Below are 26,734 nucleotides of genomic sequence, written 5' to 3'. Positions count from 1 at the left end.
ACAAATTGAGCTTTGACAAGTAGAAGCCTTTTTGGGTTCGCAAACAGGCCGATTCTGTGATTTGGCCTATTTGCAACCGCAAAAAAGCTTTGTACATGTGGCCACTAAGTTTTAGAAGGCCAGGTTAACATCTGCCTGACTCCACCCCGGCCCTACCAGCCTGTCACAAAATATCCCTGCTTCCCTGTGGGTCAATCTGCCCCCGCGTGGTGATTCCAAAGTCACTTCCATATTAGAAGCAGATTCATATGCTAGTCACTGTTGCATTTTCCAAATCACAAGGGCTGAAAATAGCAGCGCCTGCTTAGTTTGCGTTTTTTGTGTTTCGGAATCGGACAAAGAAAAGAAACAGAAAAGAAACTATCTTGTCTCCTTGGTCACCAGGCACCCTGCGAGGTCACCAGCCTGTAGAGAAAAATATACAGACGCTGAAAAGCAAACAGTGAAATATTTCTGCTATCAGTGTAGCGCCTGTCCAAGGCCTTCAGGCGCTGAAATAAAACCAAAGAGGAGGGTTACCGAGGACACAGAGAGTTCACAGCGCGAGGCTCGCTGGTTTCATCCTGGAATGTCGATAACCTGGCCCAGAGGCGCAGTTGCATACGGGGCAGATTTCAACACTTCTCTTCAGATAACCAGTGTTTTTGACTCTGCACAGTAATCACCCCAAACTTTTCGCCTCAGGCGGTGTGGGTGAGACCCTTGTAATGTCCTCTTTCAACACTGGGAGACCCCAAGTATAGTCACAACCGGGATCAAAATTATGCTCTCCTCAAGAGAAGGGTGTAATGACATTTTGGAAACTGACTCAAATCTGGTCCCCCAAGCAAACTGCCTGAATGTGGCATCAAACCCCCCAAATAATGTCCTTCAGCAGAAACTTCTCAGAAGGGCGGTGGGCAGACCCTGGGGACTGAGGAAGACCGAGGCTGGAGATGGGAGCACCTCAGATAGGGCTCACTGGAACCACCCTCTCGCTGAGACATGGCCATCAGGGGTCATGCGCATTGCGCATGCGCACAGCAGGGCTTAATTTGTGGGAACGGTTGCCGGTGGGCGCCACCAGCACTTATTTCAGGGGACTGGAAATCTTTGCCACCTCTTGCACCGTCTAGGTCGCATCTGAGCAGGGGTAAGCAACCGATTAGTCCTTCCTTCATTTCCAGTGAGCACAGAAATAGAAGAGTGACAGCTAGAGCAGTGATCCTTCGCCATGTCAGGGTATTGACCGCCCTTCTATTTCCATGAACGACAAAGGAAGTGGAAGAAGGACTATAGTTCGGTCTCCCGCGTGGTGCACGTGCTGCTCACCCACCAGTCTGGCGGTACAGCTGACGGGTGAGCACCTGCAGCGGTGGTAGAATCTTTGGGTGGCAGTGGTGCTTCAGGTAGAGGCTGCCTCCCAGTTTTAGGGATCTGCTCAATTTTTTTTTTTGTTTAACAACTTAAGCACTGCCGCTCAGTTCCTCACTGGCTGTCGAGGGGACATGGTGTACCACAGCCCAACAACACAAAAAACCCTCCGCAAAAAGATTGGTGCTGATGTCCTGGGTTGTTTTCACACCTCTTAATAGACATTGGCTTTCCAAAGCCTCGAAAGATGAGCTAGAAATGCACTTTCTGCAGAGGTTTCCAGCTCTTTCACCCTGCCACCGTGTGATATCGGCTCCTCACCCCGTGACCGTGTGACGGGAGTCGATATCGTGTGTCACATGGCGGCACCGCATGAGTATGCAGATCTGGGACATACAAGTTAGGAGTAGAATAAACAAACAAGAGAATTCCCATGTTAGACTACAAAAGTGTTCACAGACCTCACAACTGTGGGAAGAGTCAAACAACCTAATAACCATACGAAGGGAAACATTTGTTGAAGCAAGCAGCGATGGAAAGTACGAGATGTAACTCCGAGACCTCAAATGGCACAATTAACCGACAGGATGGAGGAAGTGAAGCAAGGGGTTTGTGGCTGAGAAGACCAGCTCTGGATGACTAGTGAGAAAACCGTGCAACTCCAGAGATAAGTTGTGACTTAGTGCCGTAAACAAGAAGAGGTCGAAAACCGCTCTCTGCTACCTAACTTGAGAATAACAGGAATCCCCGAGAAAAAGGGAATAAGATGAGCTCCATTTCTTATGTTGAACCTTTACTCCAGATTTATGTGGTTCCAGAATATTCACAGGAATTAACAATAAAGCACACACAGAGGGCCCCATGAAACTTCACCGGTGCATATCTGGCACCATCCTGGATGTTTTTGCCGACTAAAGTCAAGGAACTGATTCTAGGCAAAGATTAAAAAGAAAGAACTTTTCTGGTACAAAGTGACTTCTCATTCCAAACATTTTCCAACATGAATAGAGATAGCTGCTAGACTCAAAGATTTTTAGATTATGAGAAAACAGTTTCAGGCTCAAATAGCAAATTGAAAGGTTCATCCTAGGGCTCAATTTCATGTCTCTAAGAAGGTTAAGGATAATCAAACTTTTTTGAATGACCTTAAATATGTGATGGGTGTACATCTGTTGATGTATGAGACTAGAGGCTAAAATACGAGGTATTGAATATGTGAAATCTGTTGGTCCATATTTCGGCCCTGTTGCTATTTCCGCGTCGGTATTCGGGAGATGACTCAATAAGGCTTTGGGATAATCAGTCAGGGGAGGGAGGTTTAGGGGAACACCATCTGCAGGAATGGGGGAGCTTTGACACTCAGTAACACTGCTAGAAATCTTGTGGTGTTTGGAGGGTTGGGGCTAAGGGTGGGTACATGCTACAGCAACTGGGTGGGCAGGAGGGTAAATGGGTATCGCAAAAAATAAATAAAAAAAAGGCACGAAAGTGGTTTAGTATTAACCGTAATCTGGGATATCTATAGTATGCATTGTAGACACTTTATTACTACAAGGCACTTTGGACACATCAGGGACGACTAAAATGGAGGGAGAATATGTGTTGAGCTTTCTGGCTATGCCGAGCACGAAGGTGGTTTCAGTAGAAAGTTATGATTTTATGTGGGTGAGAGTAAACCATAGTAAGCACTACATATTAATACAAAAATGTTTGGAAATGATAATGGCGTTGGTTTAATTATTAGGTATAGTAGTTTAGAGTCCTTCTTGGATATTTGCATATTTGATAACGTTGAAGAGTTTTTTTTGTTTAAAGCAAAAGGACTGAAAAATATGAACAAGCATTTGCAAAGCAATGTGTCTTGCGTTTGCTCTACATAGAGCTATTAGGGCTGTAAATTCCTAACTGGACTTTTCTTGCCACATACATTGAAAATGAAAAGTAAAACAGTTGACATAAGCGAGCCGATTCAAAGCGCCACGGCCGCCATGATCATTAGCGGGAAGGAGAGACACAAAAGGAAAAAGAAGTTCGCTCACAGTCAGACGTTTCCCCAAACATGCAATTATCCATGTAACAGGGTCAATGGCCAAGGCGGTAACAAAACTGCTTCAAGGAGAGACCAACGTAAAGCATTTACCAATGATGATAAAGGGTTTTTGAAAGGCAAGCCCAGGAACGAATGATAGTGATGGACGTGCGGTGGGCGTGGTTAAAAGCCCACATAGGTACCAAGACGTCGGAAAAGCAGCGCTTGCGCTCTGCTATGCTCACCCTAAAAAAGCAATGGGCATTGAATCATGGACAATGTCACATAACACCTCAGTGAATTTATTGCAGGAGACGCATATCCCCTCGACAAAACTAATTAACTTCAAGATGTTTAAATGAAGACCGAGGTTTAAGTGTTTCTCTTCTGTAGGAGAAGCTCATAGAGGTGTGGCAATTGGTATCACAAAAAGTTTACCTACACGGGTCCATACTTGCCAGCAGGACAAAGAAGGTCCATGGTGCTGGGGTATTTGCACTGTCGCCTCTGTTCGTGTCCCCCTAGTGAGTCTCTGTACCCCGATAGAAGATAACCGCGAGCCGCTCTTCTCATTGTTTCAATTACTTACGCCAAGCCCTGGCCAAAAATTGTGAGGTGGGGATTTCAACTATTTGCAAAATCCAGCTGTAGACATAACCCTGAGAAAGAAACATCTTAAACCGAGGATAGCCGGAGAAATAAGTCAATATAAGAAAGTTTGGATGCTAGAGCATATCTGGAGAGAGCAGTGTCATTACGGGCAAGAATACGTCGAGAATACACCAGCGTGTCAGCGCGGTTTAACTCGCAACGTTTTCTTTAGTTTGGCTTTTTCTGACCACCACTACTATCAGATTTGATCATATGATAGTATTACCGAATGGGTTTTCAAATCCTAGGAGGTGGGTTTTCAATAAAACATACATAGAGATCAAAGGGGGGAATGGACAAAAGTAGAACTTTCTGAGTAAAGTTGACATTTCCGAGGTTTTCAGAAGGAATTTGGGCACCGCCCCTCAAGAAATAGTCTCAGAGACATTTAAAGTTTCCCTCCATGGATTAATAATATCCAAGGATATTTTATGAAAGAAAAGTGAGACTGGAGAAAAACAGGATCTTGAAATCCAGGTTGAGAGAGCTCACAAAAATGTACTTGGACAAGATACTAAAGAAAATAAGAACAGCCTTTAAAAAAAGGCAAAGTCTCCGGGCACACTATTATGCTGTGAATCACATAAATAATTCCTCATACCCTCAGAAAGTTTATGAGTAGAGTAATTACAGTGGCAGGTCCATGGCCTGGCAGATTCTGGAAAGAGATTTAAAGAACCCTGTTATAACTTTAAGATGTCTAATATCCAGAACATGTTTCACCACACCAGATCAAATACATGTGCTATTTTTACAATATTTTAAGCACATCTATTCTTATGCCCAAGAAGTAGATCCAAACAAATTCATTCAGTGTTTTATCTTGTTTACCTGTTCCCACATTGGCACAAGTGGGTTTATTATTGATCTTAAAACCCTTTACTTTGCAGGAACTGCAAGAGGTTATCACAGAGCTTCCGAGGCGTCACCCTCCCCTGTTTTAGTTGCTGTTTGTATAGCACCTCGGCCTTCGCGATTAGGAAAGATAGTGTAATTTGTCCTCTGTTACCGCAAATGGAGAAAATCAAACTAAACATTGGTGAGATTGTACCGGTTGTAAACCCTGATAAATTGTGTCAAGAAGAAGTGTGAGGGTTGTTTTTACAATGTTTTAGGAATGGGGGGTACAAGATTAACACGTCAAAAACTGAAATCCTCTTTTGTAATACTGTGTGGAAAACTTGCTGCCCAATCTTCAGAACTGTTATAATCAATACCCCGCACATTATCTTGGTATCAGTTTCACAAATAAGATTGGAGACTTTATGATTTAAATTATTATGTATTATTAAATCAAATGACAGCCTTACAGAATATAGTATAGATCTGATGCATCACACAGGTTGTCGTATATCCAAGTATATGAACAGTGACCAATACACCTGCTCTATCCCTGTCTAGTGAGGGTGCCCTCAACGATCACTCTCCACTGTACGCTCATTTCGTAGATTTTAAATCTGCTTTTGGCAAAGTTTCAAGAGCGGCACTATCTCAAAATTGCCTCGTTGGGAAATCCCAGTGAATCTTTTAGGATCCAAACACCTTCTCTGTTGAGATACTTGGATAAGAGTGAAGATCGGAGACGCAGAGACGATCTCGGCCAAGATACGCACCATGAACCGATTCAAGCAAGAGTGAGTCTTGGCCCTGGTCTTATTCACTCTCCAGATTGCTGATTTATCCACCACCTTAAACAACAAAATACGCATTCCCTTTATTATGCACATATTACATAGTCTTGCTTAGCAAAACTTCAATCTGGTTACAAAGATTGGTAACTTCCCCATCCTGAAGTGGAGATCCATGTCAATGAATCAAAGGTGGTAATCTTTAGACAAAGTCAGGCTCCTGGGTCTTGAATAAAGAAAAGATGGTTGTAGACACGGATTATAAATACCTCGGCCTAGTAGTTGATACTCACCGTATCTTCTCCACACATTGCACACTTATGAGAACTAAAGTGCAGACATTGGGGCTAGCTTTCATCAGCCTTTTCAGGAAGCCATGTCGTCTGTCTGTAGAAGCTATTTTAAGAGCTCCCCAGACATCACATGCAGGTGCCAAGCTCTGCTGGGAAGGGAAGCGAACCTCCCTGCAGCATGTGTAGGCAGCTCTTTTGCCTCCCCAAGAACGCATGGCAAGCGAAAATAAGATTAGAGCTTGGGCGTGTAAAACACAGTATAGCGCGTTAAACAGCGTATTTAAAAACGCGTTCTAAACTTAGGATAGTGCCTGAGCAGACATTAAAGGCTTCGTCTGGAGATCAGTGGATGGGGTTACTCCATCCCAACTTTGACGGATATGCCGTCCAGCGGTGTACAAGTGAATTATTTCCTACGGCACTTCTATTACGTCAGACAGCATATATATAAGGTTTGTGACGGAGTGACATGTCTGCCAATCTCTAAATCAGGAGCTAAATCATCTCATCTTGGCAGAAACTATCTTGAAAGAGCATTATTTACATAAGAACATTGGGCACTGGTGGTAGGTTTTAGTGTATTCAAAAAATCATTGAATAAATGTTCGAAGACCATTTCACGTGTCGAAGACAAAATAGACTTTTGCAAACCGTGCCATGCTTGGATGTCCATTAGTATCTATGTAACCAATCACTAGCAGGCATACCTTTGCAAAAGAGTTTTAAAACATTTTGAAATATAAATTGATGACTTACAGGTTCAGGAGGTTTCTGTCGGGAGACTCAAACCCTCCTTGGATTGAACCACCAGAGGAGAAAACTCACAGGCTGTCTATATGTAAGATCGAAACGATCTTGCACACAGTGTGCATATGCCCTGCTTTCTAGAGGAACGAAAAGAGTACTTTGTTGCATATTCAAATAAATGGGAATTCATCCTTGTAGATAGGTGATTATCCAATAGTTAAACAGAGACAACCCTCAATTAAATATAAGATTCATAAAATTGATGGGAAATGTAAGAAAATAAACTTGAAGAAAGGTTACTTGTAGACTTTGCAGTGCATCAATGAACAGTGATTGATGCAACCATTGTGTTCGTAGCACCCTCTGACTTTTAACCCAATACTTAATTTGAGCTGGTGATTTCTGGTGTTCAGCACCAGCACTCAATTTTCGACACCGGCACATGTGATAGTCGGCCACATGGTGGTGCTGTTTGTCTAAGTTAGAAATGAGCACAACAGCAGTTGTCTATGAATTCAATACATACTAAAAACGATTACTTGCTGCCCAAGTCATTTTTATAGCTCTGGGGCCTGTGAAAGTCTGATTTTTCACACTTCTAAGAGTGCGATGGATAGTATTTGAGCTGGTACTGTCATTGGGGTGAATGTTTGATTTGGTCTACACTCCGTTCATCAACTGTTCTTTTTGTATTTGTCACCCCAAGTGGGAAGGGTATGCCCAGACGTGGTTCCCGTGCTCACTATGCCACCAGATTCAAGCTAGCCTGGCTGAAGAGGGTTGAAACCCTGAAACCGGTCCCAGGATCCTTGTTTCCTGTCCAGGGAGAACCTGGCCTGGCAGTTCGGGTGGGACTGTCCCCATGGGGAACAGGGTCAAGACTGATTTGCATATGGCTGGGTCCAAACTGGGGTGGCGTGGTGGGCAAAATAATTTATGGATTAAACCCAGATCTGCGACTGGGGTGAATGTTTGATTTGGTCTACATTCCGTCCATCATCTGTTCTTTTTGCAGGCACTGTTATTGGCAGCGCTGGCTGTGGGGCAGCGGGTGGGGCACGCTGCAGTGGTCGCCTGGCAGAGCCCTGGCACTCATCGTTTACAAATTAAGCACTCTGTGACCCCTCAGCTGACATTATGGTATTCTAATCTCACAACCTCCTTCCACCGCTAGACCTGCCTTACAAGGTGGGGATAAACCTGTCATCCCTCAGTGGGATGGAAGTTTGAAGCTTCCTGAGAATGTTTCTGTGACGTTGGCACTTTATGTCCTTTCAATATAAAACAGACTTTACCGGACAAATGACGGAGCTAGAGATGAAGCCACGTAAAAGGTTATAATATCTTTATTCGTATTCCTTCAGTAAAACATTATGTGTCATCGTAAAGCTTTTAATTAACCAAACAACAAAGGTTTTATGTGAGCAGTGACGTGCGTTGGAGCGCCCCCCCCCCCCGGAGTATCTCGCGTACATTGTAATGTAAGCAACCCCCACCCCCCCCCCCAATGCTCGAGGACGCTCCTCAGACTCACCATCCGCGCTTCTTAAATTATGTATATTTATGTTTTTCTGTTTGTTGATTTGTTTGCGTGTTTACAGTAAAAGCCAAGCCGCGGAGGCCCTCGGGGGCTGTAAACTGTTCACGAAGAACAAATGTACTCCATGGAGGACACAGAAGTGGCGCAAACACCCCCCCCCCCCCCCCCCCCCCCGCCCCCCCGCAGCCACGGAAATAATACAGCTTTTAATGTCCTTCAAGGTTAACAAAGGTGCACTGCAGCTGGGGGCGGGGCCTCGACGTGGCCTGATAGTTCCAGGTGCTTCAGGGCGTGGCCTCTCCGGGGCGTGTCTTGTCGTTTAATGACCTTTAAGGTAATCAAAGGTACACTGTACCTGGGGGCGTGGCTTGTCATTTAATGTCCTTCAAGGTACTCAAAGGTACAATGCACCCGGGGGCGTGGCTTGTCATTTAATGTCCTTCAAGGTGCTCAAAGGTACTCTGCAGCTGGGGGCGTGGCCTCTCCGTGCTGGGGGTGTGTCTTGCATTTAATGGTCTGAGGCCAGTGCACCTGGGGACGTGGCCTTGACGGGTTTGGGGCGTGACCTTGTAATGAACGTCCTTCTTCAATGTGATCAGAAGATCAAGGCACCTGGGGGCGTGGACTCGATGGGCTGGGGGCGTGGTCGTGCATTTCAGACTGGAAGATGGGTCTGGAGACGAAAACCCCAGGCCGAGGAGCTGCTTGTGTGTTTCTTGTTTATTGATGTGTTAAGAATGAGCCAGGCGTGCCCGGGCAGGCCGGCCGCTGGCAGGGGGTCACCTGAAGGGCATCCCCTGGGCTGTGACGTCCAGTGATGCCATGGGCAGGAAGAGAAACCCAACAATAACATCAGTCTGGCAGCGCAACGCGCCCCTCAGCAGGACACACGTGAACAAGAGACACTCCACTCTGTGGTCACCTGTAGGGCACCCCCTGGCCTCTGATGCCCAGTGATGCCATGGGCAGGAAGAGAAACCCAACAATAACATCAGTCTGGCATCGCAACGCACCCCTCAGCAGACACAAGTAAACAAGAGACCCTGCACTCTGTGGTCCCCTGTGGGGCATCCTCGGCCTCTGATGCCCAGTGATGCCATGGGCAGGAAGATAAACCCAACAATAACATCAGTCTGGCAGCGCAACGCGCCCCTCAGCAGGACACACGTGAACGAGGGACACCGCACTCTGTGGTCACCTGTAGGGCACCCCCTGGCCTCTGATGCCCAGTGATGCCATGGGCAGGAAAAGAAACCCAACAATAACATCAGTCTGGCATCGCAACGCACCCCTCAGCAGACACAAGTAAACAAGAGACCCTGCACTCTGTGGTCCCCTGTGGGGCATCCTCGGCCTCTGATGCCCAGTGATGCCATGGGCAGGAAGATAAACCCAACAATAACATCAGTCTGGCAGCGCAACGCGCCCCTCAGCAGGACACACGTGAACAAGGAACACTGCACCCTGTGGTCACCTGTGGGGCATCCTCGGCCTCTGACCTCCAGTGATGCCATGGGCAGTGATGCCATGAGCTGGCAGAGGAACCCAACAATAACATCACTTCTGCAGCGCAACGCGCCCCTCAGCAGGACACACGTGAACAAGGAACACTGCACCCTGTGGTCACCTGTGGGGCATCCTCGGCCTCTGACCTCCAGTGATGCCATGGGCAGTGATGCCATGAGCTGGCAGAGGAACCCAACAATAACATCAGTCTGGCAGCGCAACGCGCCCCCCAGCAGGACACACGTGAACAAGGAACACTGCACCCTGTGGTCACCTGTGGGGCATCCTCGGCCTCTGACCTCCAGTGATGCCATGGGCAGTGATGCCATGAGCTGGCAGAGGAACCCAACAATAACATCACTTCTGCAGCGCAACGCGCCCCCCAGCAGGACACACGTGAACAAGGAACACTGCACCCTGTGGTCACCTGTGGGGCATCCTCGGCCTCTGACCTCCAGTGATGCCATGGGCAGTGATGCCATGAGCTGGCAGAGGAACCCAACAATAACATCACTTCTGCAGCGCAACGCGCCCCTCAGCAGGACACACGTGAACAAGGAACACTGCACCCTGTGGTCACCTGTGGGGCATCCTCGGCCTCTGACCTCCAGTGATGCCATGGGCAGTGATGCCATGAGCTGGCAGAGGAACCCAACAATAACATCAGTCTGGCAGCGCAACGCGCCCCCCAGCAGGACACACGTGAACAAGGAACACTGCACCCTGTGGTCACCTGTGGGGCATCCTCGGCCTCTGACCTCCAGTGATGCCATGGGCAGTGATGCCATGAGCTGGCAGAGGAACCCAACAGTAACATCACTTCTGCAGCGCAACGCGCCCCTCAGCAGGACACACGTGAACAAGGAACACTGCACCCTGTGGTCACCTGTGGGGCATCCTCGGCCTCTGACCTCCAGTGATGCCATGGGCAGTGATGCCATGAGCTGGCAGAGGAACCCAACAATAACATCAGTCTGGCAGCGCAACGCGCCCCCCAGCAGGACACACGTGAACAAGGAACACTGCACCCTGTGGTCATCTGTGGGGCATCCTCGGCCTCTGACCTCCAGTGATGCCATGGGCAGTGATGCCATGAGCTGGCAGAGGAACCCAACAATAACATCAGTCTGGCAGCGCAACGCGCCCCTCAGCAGGACACGTGAACAAGGAACACTGCACCCTGTGGTCACCTGTGGGGCATCCTCGGCCTCTGACCTCCAGTGATGCCATGGGCAGTGATGCCATGAGGTGGCAGAGGAACCCAACAATAACATCAGTCTGGCAGCGCAACGCGCCCCCCAGCAGGACACACGTGAACGAGGGACACCGCACTCTGTGGTCACCTGTGGGGCATCCTCGGCCTCTGACCTCCAGTGATGCCATGGGCAGTGATGCCATGAGCTGGCAGAGGAACCCAACAATAACATCAGTCTGGCAGCGCAACGCGCCCCCCAGCAGGACACACGTGAACGAGGGACACCGCACTCTGTGGTCACCTGTGGGGCATCCTCGGCCTCTGACCTCCAGTGATGCCATGGGCAGTGATGCCATGAGCTGGCAGAGGAACCCAACAATAACATCAGTCTGGCAGCGCAACGCGCCCCCCAGCAGGACACACGTGAACGAGGGACACCGCACTCTGTGGTCACCTGTGGGGCATCCTCGGCCTCTGACCTCCAGTGATGCCATGGGCAGTGATGCCATGAGCTGGCAGAGGAACCCAACAATAACATCAGTCTGGCAGCGCAACGCGCCCCTCAGCAGGACACACGTGAACAAGGAACACTGCACCCTGTGGTCACCTGTGGGGCATCCTCGGCCTCTGACCTCCAGTGATGCCATGGGCAGTGATGCCATGAGCTGGCAGAGGAACCCAACAATAACATCAGTCTGGCAGCGCAACGCGCCCCCCAGCAGGACACACGTGAACGAGGGACACCGCACTCTGTGGTCACCTCTAGGTCAGGGCTCAGCCGCTCGGATCTGTGAGTCCATCCCGCAAACTTAGGGGGGTTCCTGCGCTCCAGTCAATGATGTTTCACAACTCCAGGGGTCTTCGGGGTGCAGCCCCCTGTCCGAGGGCAGCATTTTCTTTCCATTTTGTTCATGTGATACCTAAACCTAGATTTCCAGTCTGACTCCCCTCAGAGGTATATTCTCTTTCTCGCCTCGTGGTGTAGGATCTCGTCACGTCTTGCGCTCGCTTTGCAGTGCGCGAGGGGCTATTTTAAGTCTAAAGTAAACAGATTCATCGCCCAATAAATTCATTATATCTAGATAATAAAAAAAAAATAAAAAAACATTCCTTTCCTGCTTTTTTTCTGTCACGACAGATTTTAAGGTTTGATTCAGGGCTCAAAATGCAAATCAAGCAACTGGCTTTGCTAATGTTTGCGTCAGGCCTGCGGCGTAAAGAGTTGTTTTAATGTCAGGTGTTCATTGGTGCAGGCTGAGGGGTCAGTTATCGTCTGTGAGCCTGTGTCCCTCTGGACATCTCTGCAGAAGGGGTGGGGCAGTCAGACCTCAGGGGGGGGGGGCAGAGACGGCCAAGGAGCCTGTGTCCCTCTGGACATCTCTGCAGAAGGGCTGGTGTGGTCAGACCTCAGGTGGGTGGGGTGAGGGTCAGAGACACCAAGAAGCCTGTGTCCCTCTGGAGATCTCTGCAGAAGGGGTGGGGTGGTCAGACCTCAGGGGGGGTCACAGATACCAAGGAGCATGTGTCGCTCTGGAAATCTCTGCAGAAGGGCTGGTGTGGTCAGACCTCGAGGGGGTCAGAGACACCAACGAGCCAGTGTCGCTCTGGGCATCTCTGCAGAAGGGCTGGTGTGGTCAGACCTCAGGTAGGGGGGGGGGGGGTCAGAGGCACCAAGGAGCCTGTGTCCCTCTGGACATCTCTGCAGAAGGGCTGGTGTGGTCAGACCTCAGGTTGGGGTGGGGGGGGGGGTCAGAGGCACCAAGGAGCCTGTGTCCCTCTGGACATCTCTGCTGAAGGGCTGGTGTGGTCAGACCTCAGGGGGGGGGGGGGGGGGGGTTAGAGGGCACCAAGGAGCCTGTGTCCCTCTGGACATCTCTGCTGAAGGGCTGGTGTGGTCAGACCTCAGGGGGGCGGGTTCAGAGACGGCCAAGGAGTCCCTCTGGACATCTCTGCAGAAGGGCTGGTGTGGTCAGACCTCAGGTAGGGGGGGGGGTCAGAGGCACCAAGGAGCCTGTGTCCCTCTGGACATCTCTGCAGAAGGGCTGGTGTGGTCAGACCTCAGGGGGGCGGGGTCAGAGACGGCCAAGGAGCCTGTGTCCCTCTGGACATCTCTGCAGAAGGGCTGGTGTGGTCAGACCTCAGGTAGGGGGGGGTCAGAGGCACCAAGGAGCCTGTGTCCCTCTGGACATCTCTGCAGAAGGGCTGGTGTGGTCAGACCTCAGGGGGGCGGGGTCAGAGACGGCCAAGGAGCCTGTGTCCCTCTGGACATCTCTGCAGAAGGGCTGGTGTGGTCAGACCTCAGGTGGGGGGGGGGGGGGGGTCAGAGGCACCAAGGAGCCTGTGTCCCTCTGGACATCTCTGCAGAAGGGCTGGTGTGGTCAGACCTCAGGGGGGCGGGGTCAGAGACGGCCAAGGAGCCCGTGTCCCTCTGGACATCTCTGCAGAAGGGCTGGTGTGGTCAGACCCCAAGGGGCGCTGAAGAGGGGAGACTCTGCATCACAGTTTCATCCGGCAATAGATCTTTTGTGAAAGTACTGCCCCCAGAAATACCACGAGAAGCACACCCCGTGTGGGGGTGTCACTAAAAGAAGAGTTCATTGTGATCAAGGGAGAAGCCTTAAAACTAAAATACCCCCCCACACACACACTTTGAATCAAGGTTCTTATGGCCTCAAGCAAGCGAAGCAAGTCATTGCAACCCTCCCCTGAACAGCTCGCTTATCTCTTCCATCCAAGCATCTATCCATTCATCCTTTCATCCACCTGCTGATATCCACCACTTCATTTTTATATTCTATCATCCCTTCAAACTTTTATCCATCATTCAACCTGTCACCATTCACCGCCCGTCCATCCATCTGCCCATCCATCTCCAAACCGATTTATCCATCTTCAAACCTATCCATCCATCCTGTCACTTATCCCTCCTCCTTCTATCCATTCATTGATTCATCCATCCTGTCACGTATCCCTCCTCCTTCTATCCATTCATTGATCCATCCATCCTGTCACATATCCCTCCTCCTTCTATCCATTCATTGATCCATCCATCCTGTCACTTATCCCTTCTCCTTCTATCCATTTATTGGTCCGTCCATCCATCCATCCTTTCACTTACCCATCCTCCTTTCTTGAGTTTATTCATCCATCCATCCTTTCATTCATCCAGCCATCCTTTTATTGATCCAGCCACCCTTTTCCTCCATTCTGCCTTTCACTTATTCATCCACCCTTTCACTCATCCACCCACCCTTCAACCCATCCACTCACCCATCCATTTACCCTTTCAATCATCCATCCTTTCACTCTGATGTAAACAGGCCCGAATCCATCATAGCTCATGGTTGCCGCCATCTTCTCCATCTTGCACACAGGACATCGCCACGTTCCCTGTTTTTGCAGAATCATTGTCATGTCTGCCTTTTAACACCGATATCCTCAAGTTCTTTGGTCAGGGACAGAGATAGGACTGCTAAGGCGACATTTGTCTAGGTCAAATGTTGACTCACAGTTATGTCAAGGATATGTAACAACGGATAGATATATTTAATCAAAAGAGTTCTCTGAATTGACATCCCTTTGGCCTGTGTGTCCATAAGAAGATGTCAGAAACACATACAATGATGTCCAGAATCTGTCAGACATTCCCATCTCTGATAAGATTTAGGATATAAGGACTGTCACTTGTTCAATTGGGGGAGAAGCCCTTCGCCCAGATTACTACCCGATGTTCTGCCAGCAATGGTCTGACCTTCTGCTCATAATCTTCACTCTTTGCAGATGACTCATCTCACTGAAGCTTGAAACTGATAGAGCCCAGCCCCTGAGGAAGACTGACTGACTGCTACATCAGTGGGTGTTTGGCCTTCGCGGGGAACACTGTCTTCACGTCACCGCTGATAGAGAAGCCTTACTGTCCACAAGGTATGCAGTGTGCCCCTTCTCCCCGAGAAACTGTTGACTGCAAGGTGCTCTGCCTTTCATGCTTTCATACTATAGCGCATAGAAATAGGCCTTAGGGTGGTAGGGTCTAAATAACATTGTAAATGAGATTTTAGTAATGCTGGTAATGTTCATTTTGTTCTTATTTACTTATAGTGTGTCTCGCTGATGTTTTTATAACATTCTGTTTTAGATGTGATAAGAAAAAGATTGTTCCTGTAGTAATAACTACTTTTACTGAAAAGTGTTCATTCTTCATAGTACAATGTGTGTGATATTGTGAATTCCAAAATAAGGTTTGTTGCTGTTTCCCTGCTACCCCTGGTCCCTTTATGGGATTCTACAAACCCAAAAGCAATGCTTCGATGTCAATTACACATTAACTAGTGTCTTGTGGGGCTACAATGACTTGTCTTTCACATTCATCACTGGTGCATTGAACCAAGTTCACCTCTGTTACCCATGGGGGGGAGCGCCCAGTGTAAAGTTAAACTAAAGTCAAAACTTGCGCAGCAACTCACTCATCCATCTATCCTTTCATTCATCTACCCATCCATCCACCCTTTCATCCAGCCATTCATACCCACCTCTTTTATTTATTTATCAATTCTTTCAGTCATCCATCCTTATACCCATCCATTCATCCATCCATCCACTCTCCCTTTCACTCATCCATCCTTATACCCATCCTTTCATCCATCCATCCACCCACCCATCCATCCTCCCTCCCTTTCACTCATCCATCCTTATACCCATCCATCCACTCATCCATCCACCCATCCACTCATCCATCCATCCCCCCTTTCACTCATCCATCCTTTCATCCATCCATCCATCCTCCCTTCCTTTCACTCATCCATCCTTATACCCATACTTTCATCCATCTACCCATTGATCCACCCATCCTCCCTCCCTTTTACTCATCCATCCTTATACCCAGCCTTTCATCCACCCATCCACCCTCCCTTTCACTCATCCATCCTTATACCCAACCTTTCATCCATCCATCCACCCATCCATCTTCCCTCCCTTTCACTCATCCATCCTTATACCCATCCTTTCATCCATCCATCCACCCATCCATTCATCATCCATCCTCCCTCCCTTTCACTCATCCTTCCTTATCCTCCCTCCCTTTCACTCATCCATCCTTAAACCCATTCTTTCATCCATCCATCCTCCCTTTCACTCGCCCGCCCTTTCAAGTTAATTATGAGTAAGGCTCTCAGTTTCTAGTTTTTACAGTTTTTTACAGATAAATACAGACAGAAAACATTGCATTTCCTGTCTATATTAATTTTTAAAACTGGAAAAAACTGAAAATTTGCCATTTTTTACATGTTGTTCATGAATTCCCAGTCAAATGTTGTGCAGATTGTCAACAGGTGGAATTTAAAAAAGGCAAGAGATTTCCTTCAGAAATCCCATAATTCAATATATGTTTATGCTATTATGCAAATGCTTTCATTTGGGTTTACTCTTTTATTATACTTGGCTGACAATAAGCTAAAGCTGGACGGGCATCAAAGAATGAGAGCAAATGTTTTGGTTAAAGAAATCTGAAAATACATGCGTTGTTATTCAATATATTCACAAAGCACACAATAAATAGAGATAAATACTGATGAGATGGCCAAAAAATAACCATGGATAAGCACAGGCGCAAAAGCTAAAAAAAATAAAATAAGGGGCAGGTTTATGAAAAGTGGCGTTGCACCCAGTGAAGCGCCACTTTCCTAGCGCCCTTTAGCACCCCCATAACGCCACCATGTGATCGTCATATTTAATATACAACGCACCATGGCGGTAGTTACGGAACTTGCATTAGCATTTTTGATGCTAGGTCGGCACTTTTCAGGATTAGCATCAAAAGTTTTGACGCTAATCCTGCAGAGCCCATTGAGGTCCATTGTAAACAATGGTGTGCGTCCTTTTAACACTTGCTCTGAGCAGGCGTTAAAAGTGCTGAAAAAAATTACGCAAAGAAATCTCTTAGATTTCTTTGCCCCCTTTTTCCGGCCCCTCTAATGGGGAATGCCCTCAATGCATACATTATGCCTGGCACAGCCATAATGTAGCGCAAAGGGTTACAAAGTGGCGACATGCATGCGTTGCACCTCTTTGTAAATTTGGTGCGGCGATTTTGGTCTTGTTGAGCAACATTAGCATAAAAAAATGACGCTAATGTAGCACAAGGAGGCGCTAGGGGCTCGTAAATCTGCCCCTAAATGCCTTAAAAGCAGAGCCCTTAATGATGAGCGTTTGACTGCAGAGCTGCAGACAGGAGCGGCCCATCAAGAGCCCACCCCCTGCAGCTGCTGAAGGGGCGGGGCTGATGACGCCCCTCCCCGTCATGTCATCCCTGCATGTCTCAGCTAACCACCTGTCACTCTGCATCTGCCAATCACCAGAGTAACCTGCTCCTTGGCTCTATATATATAAAGTTGTCACGTAAGAGTCACTGTTTTTGTTCACAGTGTGTGCGACACCAGAAATGGAGAGAAAACGTTAAAGCAAACAAGCCACGTTGTAAATACAAAGAGGAAGTGTGGGTTATTTACATGTTTTCATCCATCTGCACGTGGCCGTCCGTGGCTGCCACGTGATTCATGTCATGGGTGGCACCCTCTGCCAGCTCTGACTCTTAAAAAACAGAACTTTGCATTCTAGAGTTTGTGTTTATGCTCTTACTGCCAAAGGTACATGGTTAGAAATCCACACATGTGCACTGCTGCCCGTGACTAGTGGGGGGTGTCATATATGACGTGGACTCAGGCAGTCAGGCATGTGTACATGTGTGCATGTGTACGACCTGTACGTTTGTACCCCTGTGTGCCATGTATGTAAATGCACCTCTACAAAGTAGGTAATTTACGTCCGTGTCGGCCCACAGATATTGTCCTCCCCTTTAAACTCTCTATTTATTAACATTTTTATACAGTGTGAATAGTGTGCTTCACTGCAACAGTGGTGTTGTGACAGAAAATAACACGGATTGGTCTCGACCATCCAAGGATGGAATACAAACTCTTGGAGGCACTCCATGAGAAAGGTTGGGATTAAATTCTCTCTTTAAAGAGCACAGCTGTCTGGTTGTGTAAGACATATTGTGGGCGTACCAAGGACATACAGGGCTTTGGAGCCTGCCCACTGCTTGGTGTAACTGCCACTCTCATTTGCCTGCTTTCTATTGGATGGCTTTCCATGTTTCAGCCTGTCCATCTTGTGTTTGTCCCTCCCATGGAGCATAGCCTCTTTACCATTTCATTGATTGGCTGGCTTCTATGATCCCACTGCTTGCTTTAGGGAACTATGGGGGTGATTCTAACATTGGCGGCCGGCGGAGGCCGCCCGCCAATGTTCCCCCGTCAAAATACCGCTCCGCGGTCACAAGACCGCTGAGGGTATTTTGAGATTTGCCCTGGGCTGGCGGGCGGCCGCCAAAAGGCCGCCCGCCAGCCCAGGGCAAATCTACCTTCCCACGAGGACGCCGGCTCCGAATGAGCCGGCCTAGTGGGAAGGTGCGACGGGTGCAGTTGCACCCGTCGCGTATTTCAGTGTCTGCTTTGCAGACACTGAAATACTTTGTGGGGCCCTCTTACGGGGGCCCCTGCAGTGCCCATGCCATTGGCATGGGCACTGCAGGGGCCCCGCGGCACCCCCTACCGCCATCCTGTTCCTGGCGGGAGACCCGCCAGGAACAGGATGGCGGTAGGGGGTGTCAGAATCCCCATGGCGGCGGAGCGCGCTCCGCCGCCATGGAGGATTCTGTAGGGCAGTGGTAAACCGGCGGGAGACCGCCGGTTTACCCTTTCTGGCCGCGGCTGAACCGCCACGGTCAGAATGCCCTTGGGAGCACCGCCAGCCTGTTGGCGGTGCTCCCATGGTCGGTGACCCTGGCGGTCACCGGCCACCAGGGTCAGAATGACCCCCTATGTTTATTCTTAACCACTCCATGAAGTGCATATGTTTTCCAGCTGCCTCCCTTCTGTGTTTTTCTCTCCCCTCCACACTACTCTTTATCTTACAAATGTGCTTCTTTTACGCCACCCAGATTCATATTGTTCTCTTTCGCCCATGTACTTCTCCTCCCACACTCCACATTGTTCTCTCCCTCATGTTCCTTCGCCATCCACCAGTCCTGTTGCTTCTCCCCGCCTCCTGTGGCGCGGCAGCCCCGCCCCCTCCCTAACCTGTTCCCGCTCCACTGTTTCAATTAAAAAAAAAAAAAAAAATCCACGCTTTGTTTTAAAAGAGCTGATTCGTGCTACTTTCCTTTAATTTACACATCCATCTGAGATTGTAGGCGCACTCGTGCATGATGAATGGAGGCACACTCCTACAAAATGATGCAGCAGACGTGTCACCACATTTTTTTAAAGCCATGCTGCAAGCAGTTGTAATGCCATACACGACATAGCTAAAAACATTGGCAAAGCCAATAGGCCTTCTCGATTAAACCTATTGGGGGTGTCAATTCTTGTTTAAAGTAAACGTATTTAGACGGGTTTTGGGGTAGTGATATTTTGCAAGGTAATTAGGGGGTTAGGTTGTGTACGAGACAGGCCAGTTAGAATAAACTTTTGACTACAGTTTGTCACACTCAAGTGTGTATAAACACGTGCACTATAGAATAAATTGCTTATTTTCTGAAAGGAGCGTGGACGGGTGCTGTGCCTCAGGGGAGCACTGGGTGATACAGGATAGCACCAGAACACTAAGCGCTATGCTTCGAGCGAGTACAGAGTGCTGCGCCTCAGGAGAGCACCAGAACACCAGGTGCTGTGCCTCAGTAAAGCACAGAACACTAGGTCCTGTGCCTCAGGGGAGTACTTGGTGATACAGGAAAGCACCAGAACACAAGATGCTGTGCCTCGGGCGAGCACAGGCTGGTGTGCCTTAGTAGACCACCAGAACACAAGATGCTGTGCCTCGGGCGAGCACAGGCTGCGGTGCCTTAGTAGACCACCAGAACACAAGATGCTGTGCCTTGTGCCTCAGTAGAGCACCAGAACACAAGATGCTGTGCCTCGGGCGAGCACAGGGTGGTGTACCTCAGTAGAGCCCCATTACACAAAGTGCTGCGCCTCGGGCGAGCACAGGCTGGTGTGCCTTAGTAGACCACCAGAACACAAGATGCTGTGCCTCGGGTGATCATAGGCTGCTGTGCCTTAGTAGACCACCAGAACACAAGATGCTGTGCCTCGTGTGCCTCAGTAGACCACCAGAACACAAGATGCTGTGCCTCGGGCGATCATAGGCTGCTGTGCCTTAGTAGAGCATCAGAACACAAGATGCTGTGCCTCGTGTGCCTCAGTAGAGCACCAGAACACAAGATGCTGTGCCTCGGTCGAGCACAGGGTGGTGTACCTCAGTAGAGCACCAGAACACAAGGTTCCCTGCCCGGGGCGAACACAGGGTGGTGTGCCTCAGGGGAGAACCAGAACACAGGGTGCTGTGCCTCAGGCGAGCACAGGCTGGTGTGCCTCAGGGGAGAACCAGAACACTAGGTGCTGGGCCTCAGGGGAGCACCAGAACACACAGTGCTGTGCCTTGGGCGACCACAGACTGGTGTACCTCAGGAGAGCACAGAGCACTAGGAGCTATGCCTCAGTGGAGCACAGGCTGGTGTGCCTCAGGAGAGCACATGAACAAAAGGTGCTGTGCCTCACAGGAGCACTGGGTGATACAGGAGAGCACCAGAGCACTAGGTGCTGTGCCTCAGTAGAGCCCCAGAACACAAGGTGCTGTGCCTCACAGGAGCACTGGGTGAATCAGGAGAGCACCAGAACACAAGTTGCTGTGCCTTAGTAGAGCCCCAGAACACAAGGTGCTGTGCCTCACAGGAGCACTGGGTGATACACGAGAGCACCAGATCATAAGGCTCAGTGCCTGGGGCGAGCAAAGGGTGATATGCCTCAGGAGAGCATCAGAACACTAGGTGATATGCTTCAGTAGAGCACAGGCTGGTGTGCCTCAGAGGAGCACTGGGTGATACAGGAGAGCACCAGAACACAGGGTGCTGTGCCAAAGGTGAACACAAAGTTCTGTGCCTCAGGGGAGCACAGAACACCAGGCGCTATGCCTCACGGGAGCACAGGCTGGTGTGCCTCAATAGAGCACAGAACACCAGGCACTATGCCTCAATCGAGCACAGGCTGGAGTGCCTCAGAAGAGCACAGGGTGATACAGGAGAGCACCAAAACACAAGATGCTGTGCCTCGGGTGAGCACAGGATGCTGTGCCTCAGTAGAGCACCAGAACACGAGATGCTTGCCTCGGGCTAGCAAAGGGTGCTGTGCCTCAGTAGAGCACTAGAACACAAGCTGCTGTGCCCCAGGGGAGCACTGGGTGATACCGGAGAGCACCAGAACACAAGGTGTTGTGCCTCACAGGATCACAGTCTGGTGTGCCTCAGTAGAGTACCAAAAGACTATGCACTGTGCCTCAGTAGAGCACCAGAATACAAGGTGCTGTGCCTCAGGGGACCACTGGGTGATACAGGAGAGCACCAGAACACAAGGTGCTGTGCCTCGAGTGAGCACAGGGTGGTGTGCCTCAGTAGAGCACCAGAACAAAAGGTGCTGTGTCTCGGACGAACACAGGGTGGTGTGCTTCAGTAGAGCACCAGAACACAAGGTGCTGTGTTTTGGGCAAGCACAGGGTGCTGTGCCTCAGGTAAGCACCAGAACGCAGGTGCTATTGCTCTGGGAGCACAGGCTGGTGTACCTCAGTAGAGCACCAGAAAACAAGGTTCCCTGCCCGGGGCGAACACAGGCTGGTGTGCCTCATGGGGAGAACCAGAACACAGGGTACTGTTCCTCAGGCGAGCACAGGCTGGTGTGCCTCAGGGGAGCACCAGAACACACGGTGCTGTGCCTTGGGCTACCACAGACTGGTGTGCCTCAGGAGAGCACCAGAGCACTAGATGCTGTGCCTCAGTAGAGCCCCAGAACACAAGGTGCCGTGTCTCACAGGAGCACTGGGTGATAAAGGAGAGCACCAGAACACAAGGTGCTGTGTCTCACAGGAGCACTGGGTGATAAAGTAGAGCACCAGAACACAAGGTGCTGTGTCTCACAGGAGCACTGGGTGATAAAGGAGAGCCCCAGAACACAAGGTGCTGTGTCTCACAGGAGCACTGAGTGATACACAAGAGCACCAGATCATAAGGCACAGTGCCTGGGGCGAGCAAAGGGTGATATGCCTCAGGAGAGCATCAGAACACTAGGTGATATGCCTCAGTAGAGCACAGGCTGGTGTGCCTCAGAGGAGCACTGGGTGATACAGGAGAGCACCAGAGCACAGGGTGCTGTGCCTATTGCGAACACAATGTTCTGTGCCTCAGGGGAGCACAGAACACCAGGCGTTATGCCTCATGGGAGCACAGGCTGGTGTGCCTCAGTAGAGCACAGAACACCAGGCACTATGCCTCAGGCGAGCACAGGCTGGAGTGCCTCAGAAGAGCACAGGGTGATACAGGAGAGCACCAAAACACAAGATGCTGTGCCTCGGGTGAGCACAGGGTGCTGTGCCTCAGTAGAGCACCAGAACACGAGATGCTTGCCTCGGGCTAGCACAGGGTGCTGTGCCTCAGTAGAGCACCAGAACACAAGCTGCTGTGCCCCAGGGGAGCACTGGGTGATACCGGAGAGCACCAGAACACAAGGTGCTGTGCCTCACAGGATCACAGACTGGTGTGCCTCAGTAGAGTAACAAAAAACTATGCACTGTGCCTCAGTAGAGCACCAGAATACAAGGTGCTGTGCCTCAAGGGACCACTGGGTGATACAGGAGAGCACCAGAACACAAGGTGCTGTGCCTCGAGTGAGCACAGGGTGGTGTGCCTCAGTAGAGCACCAGAACAGAAGCTGCTGTACCCCAGGGTTGCACTGGGTGATACCGGAGAGCACCAGAACACAAGGTGCTGTGCCTCACAGGATCACAGACTGGTGTGCCTCAGTAGAGTAACAAAAAACTATGCACTGTGCCTCAGTAGAGCACCAGAATACAAGGTGCTGTGCCTCAAGGGACCACTGGGTGATACAGGAGAGCACCAGAACACAAGGTGCTGTGCCTCATGGGAGCAGAAAGTGCTCCCGTGTGGCGCTGCGTCTGGTGTCATTGTGCTCCACCAGCCTCCTCCGGTGCTCCCCTGAGGTGCGGCACCTGGTGTTCTGGTGCACACCGGCCTCCTTTGGTGCTCCCTTGAGGCGCGGCACCTGGTATCCTGATGCTCTACTGAGGCACACCATCCTCCTCTGGTGCTCCCTTGAGGCGTGGCATCTGGTGTTCTGGTGCTCTGCACACCAGCCTCCTCTGGTGCTCCCCTGGGGTGCGGCACTAGGTGTCCTGGTGTTCTATTGAGCCACACCAGCCTCCTCTGGTGCTCCTGTGAGGTGCGGCACCAGGTATCCTGATGCTCTACTGAGGCACACCAGCCTCACCTGGTGCTCCCCTGAGGTGCGACACTAGGTGTTCTGGTGCTCTGCACACCAACCTCTTCTGGTGCTCCCCTGAGGTGTGGCACCTGGTGTCCTCGTGCTCCACTGAGGCACACCAGCCACCTATGGTGCTCCCGTGAGGCGCAGCGCCTCATGTCCTGGTGCTCTACTGAAGCCCCTTAGCCTCCTCCGGTGCTCCCCTGAGATGCGGCACCTGGTTTTCTGGTGCACACCGGCCTCCTCTGGTGATCCCTTGTGGCGCGGCACCTGGTGTCCTGGTGCTCTGCACACCAGCCTCCTCTGGTGCTCCCCTGAGGTGCGGCACTAGGTCTCCTGGTGCTCTACTGAGGCACACCAGCCTCCTCTGGTGCTCCCCTGAGGTGCGGCACCTGGTGTTCTGGTGCTCTGCACACCAACCTCCTCTGGTGCTTCCCTGAGGCGCTGCATTTGGTGTCCTCGTGCCCTACTGATGCACACTAGCCTCCTCTGGGGCTCCCTTGAGGCGGGGCACCTGGTGTCCTGGTGCTCTACTGAGGCACACCGGCCTCCTCTGGTCCTCCCGTGAAGGGTGGCACCTGATGTCCTGGTGCTGTACTGAGGCACACCGGCCTCCTCTGGTCCTCCCGTGAGGGGTGGCACCTGATGTCCTGGTGCTGTACTGAGGCACACCGGCCTCCTCTGGTGCTCCCCTGAGGGGTGGCACTTGATGTCCTGGTGCTGTACTGAGGCACACCGGCCTCCTCTGGTGCTCCCGTGAGGTGCTTCCCTACGGTGCTATCCCAAATCAGCCCCTTTGTTTTAAATAAGCAACTTTGCCCCCTGTACTAACCCCCTCCCAAGTGACTTCAAGTAAACCTCTGAAGCAATGACTGATGCCAGCCCGGGAACTTTAAATAGTAATATGTTTTATAAATTTAAAGGATGAAAGCTAAAAGGGCTCGTTTGATATTTTTTAAGCAAATATTTGCCTATTCAAATTCTGTAAACCATATGTGGTTTTACAGGACCCGTGGGTGCGACCAGTACAAGCCTCGAGAATAGCAGAGGCAGCCCGCTCACGTCAGGTCCTCAGAAGGTGTGAACTCTGGTGGTTTCGGACTTCCTGTGGCTTCACAGCTCCCTCCTTCCAGTCGAAGGGCGCCGGGCTGCACCCAGGATAAGGGTACAGGGTGCACCCAGGAGGAGGGCATAGGGTGCACCCAGGAGGAGGGGATAGGGTGCACCCAGGAGGAGACCGCAGGGCTGACCCCAGGAGAGAGGCGCAGGGCAGCACCCAAGATGAGGGTACAGGCTGCACCCAGGAGGAGGGCACAGGCTGCACCCAGGATGGGGGTACAGGGCTGCACCCAGGAGGAGGGCATAGGGTGCACCCAGGAGGGGACCGCAGGGCTGACCCCAGGAGAGAGGCGCAGGGTGCACCCGAGATGAGGGTACAGGGTGCACCCAGGAGGAGGGTACAGGGTGCACCCAGGATGAGGGTACAGGGTGCACCCAAGATGAGGGTACAGGGTGCACCCAGGAGGAGGGTACAGGGTGCACCCAGGATGAGGGCACAGGGTGCACCCAGGAGGAGACCGCATGGCTGACCCCAGGAGGAGGGCGCAGGGCTGCACCCAGGAGGAGGGCGCAAGGCGGACCCCAGGAGAGGGGCGCAGGGCTGCACCCTGGAGGAGGGCACAGGGCTCCACCCAGGATGAGGGCACAGAGCTGCACCCAGGAGGAGGGCACAGGTCAGCGCCCAGGAAGAGGCCACAGGGTGCACCCAGGAGGAGATTGCAGGGCTGACCCCAGGAGGAGGGCGCAGGGCTGACCCCAGGAGGAGGGCACAGGTCTGCGCCCAAGAAGAGGTCACAGGGTGCACCCAGGAGGAGGGCTCAAGGCTGCATCCAGGAGAGGGGCGCAGGGCTGCACCCTGGAGGAGGGCACAGGGCTGCACCCAGGATGAGGGCACAGAGCTGCACCCAGGAGGAGGGCACAGGTCAGCCCCCAGGAGGAGGGCGCAGGGCTGCGCCCAGGAAGAAAGCACAGGGTGCACCCAGCAGGAGATTGCAGGGCTGATCCCAGGAGGAGGGCTCGGGTCTGCGCCCAAGAAGAGGGCACAGGGTGCACCCAGGAGGAGGGCGCAGGGCTGACCCCTGCTGTCCCTTTGGCTGAGGCGCGCCGCCAGCAGCCAGGGCCGTGCCAAGGGCGCGCAGAGGCCTCTGGGTATAATAATACCACATCTCAGTAATAAAGCATGAAGAGCCGCTGACGTCAGCGGTGCCAGGAGCCAAGGACGGCCGGAAGTCGAGCACTCTCCGTGAGTGGAGTCTGCGGGCACGGTGCCAGGTGGCAGTGAGAGTCTGAGACGCGCTAAAAGCTTGGATCATCAGGGTGGCCAGCCAGGGGCAGCCACGGAGAAGACAAGTGGAAGCCACCCTTCAGGGGCGTGTGTGACCCACCCCCAGGTCAGAGACCGGCCCTTCAACGGGACTCAGCAGGTCCGCGCCTCGGACAGGACAGAAGGGCCGGGGCAGAGTCGGAGCCCTTTCCACACCCAGCACAGACCGACTTCTAGCACTGGTGCAGGTAGGTTGACCTGCGCCAGACAATGTGGGCCGGTGCCAGCGTTTCTTGTGTGTTTTTGTGTGTTCAGTGGCAGGTGCACAATATATTGCACGTAAATGGTTAATTACACTCGTATAGCTCTCCCTACAATAGGTAAAACATGTCTAGGCGCTATACTGACAACTACAGAAACTTAACTAAACATCACTGGTGAAAAGAAGTGACCCCTACCCAGGGACCCCTACTGAATCATTATTGGAATCCAGGGACCCGAAAGCCATTACTGGAAGCCGGGGACCCCGGCCTAAACATCGTCAAGTAATTTGAACCACAAAAACAAGCATTCATCAACACATACACAAATGATAACACATTTTATTTAATTTGCAAAAAATATAAATAAATAAAACATTTTAATAGGAAGATTGGAGCTTATCTAAATTCATTTGAAGCCACACATCGTCCATACTATATTCTGTTTGCACCTGCACTATTCCCACAAATCAATCTTAGGATACTAATTTCATTTTTATCTCAATTTTTCAGCTTTTTTATTTCAAATTCCTTGACTTTTAAAGTACGTTTCAAAATGTTCAATTCTACATTTCGCCACTTTATTTATGTACACTTTAATAATCTGTTAATATTATTTAATTTTCTAAGCAGTCAGGAACCCCCTGAAGAGGCTTTACGGACCCCCAAAGGTCCCCGGACCACAGGTTGGGAACCACTGTTCTTGGCTGTTCAGTATTTTAGATGGGGAGCCACTGGCCCTGCACCCCCGAGTTTTGGGCGTGGCCATCCCTGGCACTCACCGCCTGGGTGAGCTTTGGCCAGCCAGGGTGGTCCCTGTGTCTCT

The 26,734-nt window shown here is 50.9% G+C and overlaps 1 protein-coding gene across 3 annotated transcripts in view; it reads left to right on the top strand.

Annotated features, from left to right (window-relative positions):
* Nucleotides 1–26,734, top strand: part of WIPF3 (WAS/WASL interacting protein family member 3) — a 166,125-nt gene that overhangs the window by 86,060 nt on the left and 53,331 nt on the right. For 2 of the 3 annotated variants that reach the window (XM_069212105.1, XM_069212102.1), the window contains exon 2: nucleotides 14,723–14,866. The gene's annotated coding sequence lies outside the window, so the exon portion shown is untranslated. Of the gene's footprint in view, nucleotides 1–14,722; nucleotides 14,867–25,709; nucleotides 25,897–26,734 lie in introns of those variants that run through there. The other variant, XM_069212103.1, reaches the window with a different exon arrangement.

This window comes from Pleurodeles waltl, chromosome 10 (assembly GCF_031143425.1).
Source record: "Pleurodeles waltl isolate 20211129_DDA chromosome 10, aPleWal1.hap1.20221129, whole genome shotgun sequence".
In the NCBI taxonomy this organism is placed as follows: Eukaryota; Metazoa; Chordata; class Amphibia; order Caudata; family Salamandridae; genus Pleurodeles; species Pleurodeles waltl.
Note: the sequence above shows the minus strand (reverse complement) of the source record. Positions and strands in the feature narration are given on the sequence as shown.